Source organism: Glycine max, chromosome 10, assembly GCF_000004515.6.
Source record: "Glycine max cultivar Williams 82 chromosome 10, Glycine_max_v4.0, whole genome shotgun sequence".
Lineage (NCBI taxonomy): Eukaryota > Viridiplantae > Streptophyta > Magnoliopsida > Fabales > Fabaceae > Glycine > Glycine max.
Genome location: NC_038246.2, coordinates 10,151,668 through 10,161,748, shown reverse-complemented (window position 1 = coordinate 10,161,748; position 10,081 = coordinate 10,151,668). Strand labels below are relative to the sequence as shown.

Below are 10,081 nucleotides of genomic sequence, written 5' to 3'. Positions count from 1 at the left end.
TCTATTTCTAGCCTAGCCTTAAGCCACAACCAACTCCTAACCTTGATCATGTCAATCACCTCTCGTCTGAATCCAATTGCGCTGAATTGAAACTTATTTAATTTCAACGTAGCCAAATGGACCATATGATGAAAAACCACAGATAAGTACTGGGTTTCAAGTAAGTGAAGAAGTGTTATATGAAGAATGCATGTGTGGTTCAACAGAGATTATAATTAAGTTATCGTTTTTCTTCAATGATCAGTTCATAAGTTTGACTTGTCTTTCATTTACGCAATATCACTAAAATCGTTTGCTTTTCAACAGATGAACATTTAATGTGAACACTTGGGAGCAAGCATTTTGATGAAGACGTAAGTACTATTAGATTTGATGTATATTTTCTTTTATTTTTGGCTTTGTTAGGTAAGTTACATATGCCGCTATTGCTATAACTCCAACTTCAGATACCTAAAACTGGTGAAGCATCATAACTTGAAGATGAACTTTACAATCAGGTTTTACCGACTCATCTTCCATAGGTTTAATTGGAAATTTAGCTCTTGGCATATCAAGGGTAAGGCTGCGTACAACATCCCTCCCCCATACCTTCGCATAGCGAAGAGCCTCCGGGCAATGGGGTACGAAGTTTTTTTTTTAGCTCTTGGCATATCCAATCTGAAGTCTGCAGAACATTTGTAAGTATTTAAATTAAATATGTTTTTTTTTTTCAGGAAAGTATTTAAATGTGTATGATACAATTACACAAATAGAAAGCTATATGGTGTTTGATAATAACAAAATGATGTTTGCTCCTAAAATTTACTAAAGAAAATTTGTTAGTATTTTAGAGATTTGTTAAACAATAGTTTGACTAGGGCCGGAGAATATCTAGTTGCAATTGTAATAATAAATCAATCAGCAAGAAGACTATACGACTCTTAAAAAATGTATAATTTTAGAAATTTCAACAGTTTGTTTAATCTATACAAGCTGTGACTTGAACCTTGCTGGCCGATACACACGGCCACAAAGAAAAAGACATACAGAGCTTCACCAAAATGATACAGGTTTGTATTCTTGTTTGGCTTTAGAGATCTAGTACTCCATCCACAATCACACTAATTTTTCTTCTTAGTTTCATGGCTATGCAATCATCCTCTTCTTCATTTAGCTATAGACTCACCTATGATGTGTTCCTGAGCTTCAGAGGCGAAGATACTCGTCATGGTTTCACTGGAAATCTCTACAAAGCTCTTCATGACAAAGGAATTCACACCTTCATCGATGACCAAGACCTCCACAGAGGGGATTGAATCACCTCTGCGCTTGAGAAGGCAATTCAAGAGTCCAGAATTTTCATCATCTTCCTTTCCCAAAACTATACATCTTCCTCCTTTTGCTTAAATGAACTTGCTTACATCCTTAACTTTATTAAGGGGAAGGGTCTCTTGGTTTTGCTAGTTTTTTATTACGTGGACCTTCTCATGTGCGACACCACAAAGGTAGTTTTGGAGAAGCATTGGCTAATCATGAAAAGAAGTTCAAGCATAACATACAGAAGCTGGAGGAATGGAAGAAGGCTATGCGTGAAGTAGTAGCTTGTCTGGCTATCATTTCACACATGGGTGCCCTTCCTCACCGATCTTATTTTAAATCATTAATTTTCACTTCTTTGATAAAATTTTAATTAATGTTAAATTTCAAGAGATGAAAGTACTTACTAACCCTAAACAATATACATACACGTCAAGACATGGACATGAGCCGTATGTTTAGTATGACTTCCCACAAAACACATTTATGGAATAGGGACAAATATGAATATGAGTTTATTCAGAAGATTGTCGAATTCGTCTCTTGCAAGATTAATCGTGCTCCTTAACCAATTGTGGATTACCCAGTTGGACTAGAGTCACAAGTGCAAAAAGTAAGAAAACTTCTAGATGTTGGTTTTGATGATGTTGTCCACATGGTTAGGATGCACAAACTTAAAGGCATAGGTAAAACAACAGTTGTTGTTGCTGTTTATAATTCATTGCTCATCATTTTGAAAGTTTATGTTTTCTTGAAAACGTTTGAGAAACTTCAAACAAACATAGGTTACAACATCTTCAAAGCAACCTTCTTTTTGAAACAGTTAGAGAGAAGCACATTAAGTTATTAAGTGTCAGGCAAGGAATTTTGATAATACAACATAAGCTCTAGAAAAAAAAGGTTCTTTTGATTGTAGATGATGTTAACAAACATGATCATCTATAGGCTATTGTTGGAAGACCTAATTGGTTTGGTCTTGGCAGTAGAGTCATCATCACAACTTGGGACCAAAAGTTGTTAGCTCATCACGGTGTTGAAAGAATGTACGAGGTGAAAGAATTAAATGAGGAAGATGCTCTTCAATTACTTAGTTGGAAAGCTTTTAAGTTGGAAAAAATTGATCCACATTTCAAGGATGTTTTGAATCAAGCAATAACTTATGCTTCAGGCCTTCCATTAGCTTTCGAAGTAATAAGTTCCAACTTATTTGGAGGAAATATAGAAAAATGAAAATCTACTTTAAACCGATACGAAAGAGTTCCTAATAAAACAATTCAAGAGGCACTAAAGGTAAGCTATGATGGTTTGGAAGAAGATATGCAAACTGTTTTTCTTTGTTAGACAAGTGGCCTTAGTTATCTTAAGAAGGGGAGGTTGAATTAAGATACAAAAACTATTCCCCAATTAAAAATTTCACTCTCTCTTTTTGGATTAACAATGCACCCTTAATATGAATTATTCAAAAGATAATTAAAAATAAACTTCTTTAAAGCAAAAGATAAATAAAAATAAATAAAAGAAGTTTAAGGGAAGAGTGAATGCAAACTCAATTTTTATACTGGTTCAGCCACGCCCTGTGCCTACGTCCAGTCCCCAAGCAACCCGCTTGAGATTTTCACTATCTTGTAAAATGCCTTTTACAAAGTCTGAACCACACAGGGACAACCCTTCCCTTGTGTTCAGAAATCCTTACATCTTAAGAGACTCTCGTTCTCTTAACCAAATATCTTTGAATAAGACGAAGAAGAAGAATTCTCTCTTTAAGAGAAAGATATTACAATTGAAGATCAATCAAGATTCCTTATTGAATATGCAAGTGTTGTTGGATCGAGTGGCCTCAGAATAATTAAGAAGGGGGGGGGGGGGTTGAATTAATTATTCCTAAAAGTTTACCAATTAAAAATTACTCTTTTAAGGCTTTTACTTATGTTGTTAAGAGAATATGAAGTAGAAGAGAAACTTAACAGAAAGTAAAAACGGAAATTAAATGCATAGTGGAAAGTAAAAGAGTAGGGAAGAAGGAAACAAACACACAAGGATTTTTATACTGGTTCAGCACAAACCCGTGCCTACCTCCAGTCCCCAAGCGACCTGCGATCCTTGAGATTTCTTTCAACCTTGTAAAAAACCTTTTACAAGCAAAGATCCACAAGGGATGTACCCTCCCTTGTTCTCTTTAAACCTAGTGGATGTACCCTCCACTAGAACTGATCCACAAGAGATGTACCCTCTCTTGTTCTCAGTCAAACCCAAGTAGATGTACCCTTTACTTGTACCACAAAGGATGTACCCTCCAATGTGTTAAGACAAAGATCTCAGGCTGTTACACCTTTGATACTTTGTGAATGGGGATACAAAAGAATTCTCAGGCGGTTAAACCTTTGAACGCTTTTGTATTAGGGAATGGGAAGAATCAAAAGAATTCTCAGACTGTGTCGTGTTGAATTCTTTGACAAGGGAGAAGGGAGACACAAAAGAATTCAGGCGGTTAGTCCTTCCTTCTTTTGGAAAAGAGAGAAGAGAGACACAAAAAGAATTCAGACGATTAGTCCTTGGCGAATTCTTTTTGGCAAAGGGAGAAGAGAATGAAAAGGATGAATAGCACAAGTTTTCAAGGTTTAGAAAACCGGAAAACTTCAGAAAGCTTTTGGTACAAAGAAGAAGAAGAAGTTCAAAGAGATTCAAGGCTTGTAAAGGATTGTATGAAATTAGTGTTCAAGATTGTTGTTCGAAAGATTTGTTAGAAAATGAAAAACAAAACCTTGCTTTTATAGACTCTTCATGTCTGGTCAAGAAGGCCATTCAGAAGAGTTATAACTTTTAGAAAAACTTAAAAACCATTTGAAAGAGTCAAAACCTTTTTGAAGAGTTACATCTTTAGATTTTTCAGAAACAAACACTGGTAATCGATTACCAAATAAGTGTAATCGATTACACAAAGCTTTTGAGTGAAAGGATATGACTCTTCACATTTAAATTTGAATTTCAACGTTCAAGGGCACTGGTAATCGATTACCAAAACATTGTAATCGATTACAACCTTTTGAAAATATTTGGAACGTTGTAAATTCAGTTTGAAAACATTTTCAAACTCATTTTGCTACTGGTAATCGATTACAACAATATGGTAATCGATTACTGGAGAGTAAAAACTCTTTGGTAAAGGTTTTGTCAAAAACTCATGTGCTATTCAAAGTTTTTAAAAAAACTTTTTAATACTTATCTTGATTGAGTCTTTTCTTCATTCTTGAATCTTGAGTCTTGAATCTTGATCTTGATTCTTGAGATCTTGAATCTTGAATCTTGAATCTCGTTTGTAGGCTTTCTTCTTGAATCTTGAATTCTTCTTGATTCTTGAACTCTTGACTTGTTCTTGATTCTCTTGAGCTTTTTGTTCATCATCTTTTGTTGTCATCATTGTTATCATCAAAACATCTTTGAATCATTGTTGATTCATCATGAAGCTTTGCTTCCACAAGTGTTTGGCCAAGGAATATTTTTGAGAGGATAAGACATTTTGGTTTTGAGAGGATACGAAAATTTAGTTCAGAAAAACTCTTAGGAATTTTGTGTCCCAAGTCACCTATTTATAGGCCTTTGATGGTCATTCAAAAATCTCTTGAACAAATGTGACTCTTGGGAGTTATTTTCTGAAGAGTTGTGACTCTTGGGAGTTATTTTCTGAAGAGTTGTGACTCTTGGCTTGGATCAAACTTGAGAAGCGCTTATCTTTGGCATCATCAAAAATTCATATCATACATGCTTCTACATTCTTGACATAACTTGTTGCTTCAAAGAATGTGAATTGTCAGATGTCCAAGATATACTTCATGCTCATCATGGAAGTTGCATGAAATATCATATTGGAGTGCTAGTTAAAAAATCTCTCGTAAAGATTAAATGGGATGGTAAGGTGACACTACATAACTTTATAGAGGACATGGGTAAAGAAATTGTCAGGAAAGAATCACCAGAAGAGCCTAGGAAACGTAGTAGGTTAATTATGGTTTCCTAAGGATATAGTTCAAGTTTTAGAAGAAAATTAGGTGAAAAGATTGATACATGTGGATGGTTTTGTTTATCATCTAAACCATTTATTATCTGTTTTGATTATTATATGCTCATGTCACAATTATTGTTTGCTTTAAATTATGTACATTTCTCTAAATATACATGTTGAATTCCTAATATGTATGCATGCATTGTTGATTTGTGTTTCTTGTGTTAAAAGGAAACAAGTCAAATTGAAATAATATTTATGGATTTCCTTTTATTTGAAGAAGATGAAGTAAAAGTAGAATGGGATGGAAATGCTTTCAACTAGATGAAAAATCTCAAAACACTTATTATTATCAATGGTATTTTTTCCAAAGGTCCTAAACTTCTTCCTAACACTTTAAGAGTATTGGAATGGTGGAGATATCCTTCACATGATTTGCCATATGATTTTCATCCTAAGAAATTTGCTATATGCAAGTTACCAAAAGTTTTTTTACATCACTTGAGTTGGCTGCTTTATATATATATATATATATATATATATATATATATATATATATATATATATATATATATATATATATATATATATCTTGTTGTTGCAGAAGTTGGTGAATTTGACAAGTTTGAATTTTGACATGTGTCAATATTTAACACAAATACATAATCTATCTTGTCTCTCACATTTGGAAAAAATTTCATTTCGAGAGTGTAAGAATTTATGTACAAGCTCAAGAGTTTTCCACCCATCAAGTTGACCTCTCTTGAAAAACTAAAACTTTCATATTGTATCAATCTCAAGAGTTTTCCAGAAATATTAGGAAAGATGGGAAATATAACAAAGCTTAGGTTGCAAGGAACTATGATAAAAGAATTTATCTGTTTAGTTGCCTAGGATGATGGAAAGTCACTATGGCATTGCTATTTTCATTTGGAACATTTCCTTGATGTCAGAAATGTCTGAAATTGAAGCTTGGCAATGGGAAGGGTGGGTATTGCCTAAGGAGGATAAAGGTGCATGAAAAGTGAGCTTAACCATGTCTTCAAATGTTTAACATGTTTCTCTTTGATATTGCAACTTGTTAGATGATTTTTTTCCAACATTTCTCCCATATTTTGCTAATGTGAATGACTTAGACCTATCATTGAATAATTTCACAGTTATTCTTGAATGCATCAAAGAAGACCGCTTTTTAGCTATCCGTAATTTGGATGAATGTGATTCTTGAAGAAATTAGAAGGATTCCTCCAAACTTGAAACAATTCTCTGCAAAAAGATGCTTATCCTTGACTTCCTCGTGTTGAAGCATGTTACTAAAACAGGTATTGTTTTTATGAATTTGATTTGGTCATTGATAGTGTATCAAGGGTTTATTTTGGATAAACTTCTCCATAAACATTTATGCACTCTAACATTCATAAAAGTTTTCCTGTCGAATATTTCCAAAAATTGAGGTAGTTGTTTTTAGCTAATTGGAGAAGTTTAATTCATTTTACATTATTTTTCTCTCCTATAAGTATTTTGGAGAAATTTATCTAAACAAGACCTTATTGTTGCTAAATTTGATGAATTAATAGGAGTTGCATGAGGTTGCAAACACAGTCTTTTATTTGTTAGAGATTATATGGAACATTGGATGGTCGTCACAAACCTTACAAACTGGTGAATCCATGTACTGAAACAACAAAGTTTCATGGAGGATATTCAATTCACCAATTGTGGTAGGAAAAGAAAATTAGATGATGATGTCAATTTTTCAAAATCACAAGGCCAACTGTCACTGAAAAAGCAAAGATTTGTGGACATGGAACTTGCTGAGACACAATTTGTGCAACACCAACATCCTATGGCTTTCTTGACGCGCATGTGGAACTGTGCACTAGTGTTTTTAATTTCTTGTTGCTCCAACAATCAATAATTGGATAATAATGTGAAAGATGATTCAACTTCGATGGTATCAATGTAGATAAAACAAAACAACTGTAACTAATTTTTTACTTGCTCTAGCACTACTACAGAAAAAGCCTTAAAGATCGATTCTCGAGGACTTTTAACATCGGTTTAGAACCGTCGTTGAATTAGTCATCGTTGAAAGTGGATAACTTTTGACGATGGTTCAAAAACTGATGCTGAAAGCACCTTTTTGCTCAAAACCAATGTTGTAAAGAAACTTTCTACATCAGTTGTAGTCACAAATGATGTAGAAATTAAGTTCATTTTTTAATATTTATTTTGTTTCACAATGAATCTAACCTACAAAAATATTTATTCTATGCATAAAAACTAATAAGTGTACCAAACTATTAAAAATACAGTTCTAAATATGATATATATGCTTACACAAATAATTTTGGATAAGTCACTAATCTTTACTAGAATTTTTGAAACAGTTAAAATGATAATATATAGAATAAAGTTGCTTGTTACTAAGTCATATCAATATATTTATAATCAACAAAAACTGGTATAATAGTGACAAAAGTTGAATAAAAAATCTCTTTCAGCTCAATACTTAGAAGTACTTGGTTCTCCCTCTTAGTCATAATGTTGATAATTCATAGCCTCATTCCATTTTCTAGTCATCGGTATCTTAAGCTTGTCAGCAAAACTATACAAGTATCCATCCACTTTATATCTACCAATGGAATGGAATGCAACTTCCTACACAAATAACGTCCCAACTAATCCTCAACAATGCCAAACCTAAGCTATGGAACAAAGTAAAGAAAAAGAGAACATCACCAATACAGTTAAAGGATCATAAAAAAGTTAATGAGTTCACTACATAGCACGACATAAGAGATTTTAAAAATTTAAATTCATTTTCATTTAATCTTTTGTTTCATGATATTGTTTGTTCAAGATTAATAATAGAGATTCTTTATATGTCAAAAAATAGGAAGCTTAGCAAGATGACAACATTCATCCAACACACAATCAAGAGATTCCACCGAGGCCAAATGCCAAAATCTGAACCAAGGGGAAATTTGCTATTGATGTTACATGTGCTTGTGTGTTATCAAATGAGTCATTCTAAGTATATGCTTTATACAAAAAATGAAATATTAGCTTACTATATTTGTGTGAAGCTTTGAAGGACATTCATTAGGTGTTGTATCATTGATGCAAATAGAGTATTTAAATGTTGGACAAGATACCCGAGTCTCAACAACATATACATCCCTGGGAATTCCTTTCTAAGAGCCAAAATCTATGGATTGAAGAACCTATGAAAAACACAAACAAGGTTTAAGTAAACAAATTATCCATTGAAAAAAGAAGAAGGAAATAGAAGAAACACTTTAAAGACAGTGAACTAGTAACGTGAACCTAAAATTCTTCCTTACTTGCTAGTTTTTTTTCCATTCTTCCTTACTTCTTTACAATAGGAGTTCGCAGCGAGTGAGAAGCAACTTTAGAATCTCAAAGAGACTCTCAAACATGTAAAATTAATCTAAAATTGACAGATTGCAGCATTGTTCAATTCAAGTTGGACAAATTCATGTGCTTGATCCAATTTAAGTTATGTTGCTTTAACCTAAAAAAATTTCACCAGTTATCAACATAGGTTGCATATGCTTTTACAAGTAAAAAAAGAACAATATTTATAGCTACAATGTTTCCCCACATACAAAGTTAAAAGTTACAGAGGGGGAGAAAAGGGACAAGGTGAAAACTGATTACTTTAATATACTACACAATTTTACAGATATTAGTTGCTTTCTTAATTCCCAGGTTGAATTGGTAATAGATCAATAGTCTAGTGAGAAATCATCTATATGTATTTATAAACAAGTCAATATGATCTAACCAACGTTGAATAGAGTAAATGTATTGGAATATTCATTCTAACACTGATATAAAGTTATAAACAAATGCATTCCTATTATAGTCGGTTGACATAGGAGTTTTCCTTTGTAAATTAAATTTCAATTTCATTTTCTCAAATATTTGGTTATAAATACATAGCTAAAAATTCATAGAAGAACTATATCTCTCCGAAAGAACTCTTTAAATTTTTCAAGTCAAGTTCTTTGAAAATACTCCAATAGCAGAGAAGTAATAAATATTTGGTACTTCAATAAGAAAAAAAATTGATTTAAAATGACAAAATAAATGTTTTCTATAGTATAGAAGCAATAAATATTTGGTACTTTGGTTCAAAGAATTTGTAAAAACATTTATTTACCATGCTAAACTATCTTCCTTACCACATAGTCTGATCACATGGATGGAGGCCTCAATTGTGCCATAGAACCCAATATTCTAAGAGTTGGGGAATGGATGGTGAAGTCGTGTCAAGTTGACATAATACTTCTGATTGGTAGTTTTTTTTATCAAGGTGTTGGCTTAAAATCTTTCTTAAATTGTGGTTGCTTGCTTGTGCTATTTGGAAAGATACATCACAACAATTACATCATTCCTTTAAAAAATACATTACTGTTTTAGAAAGATACATCACAAGCAAGGAGCAGATCAGAAAATATTTCACAACAACATAATGTTGTACCTCGGTTTGGTCAGTTTTGACTATATAGAACATGATTTAAACCAAGCATTTTTCCACATGACATAAAACATTAAAAATGCTTAAATAGGACCCCCTAAATGTGCTAAGGTCACCAAATACACAGAATGAGAAAATGCACATGAGCAACTAGCTAACTAAGACAAAGATTGGATGCTTCTGTCTTATCTTTATTTTTTGTCCCTTTCTTTTTGTTCTTCACAAAAATTGATGCTTAAGATATAAGAAAAAAGAAAACTCAATACAATTTTATGTAT

General features: G+C 32.7%; 1 pseudogene; it reads left to right on the top strand.

The window, feature by feature from the left end:
* The first annotated feature begins 1,121 nt into the window (after positions 1-1,121).
* Positions 1,122-9,826, top strand: LOC106794748 (TMV resistance protein N-like; annotated as a pseudogene).
* The last annotated feature ends 255 nt before the right edge of the window (positions 9,827-10,081 follow it).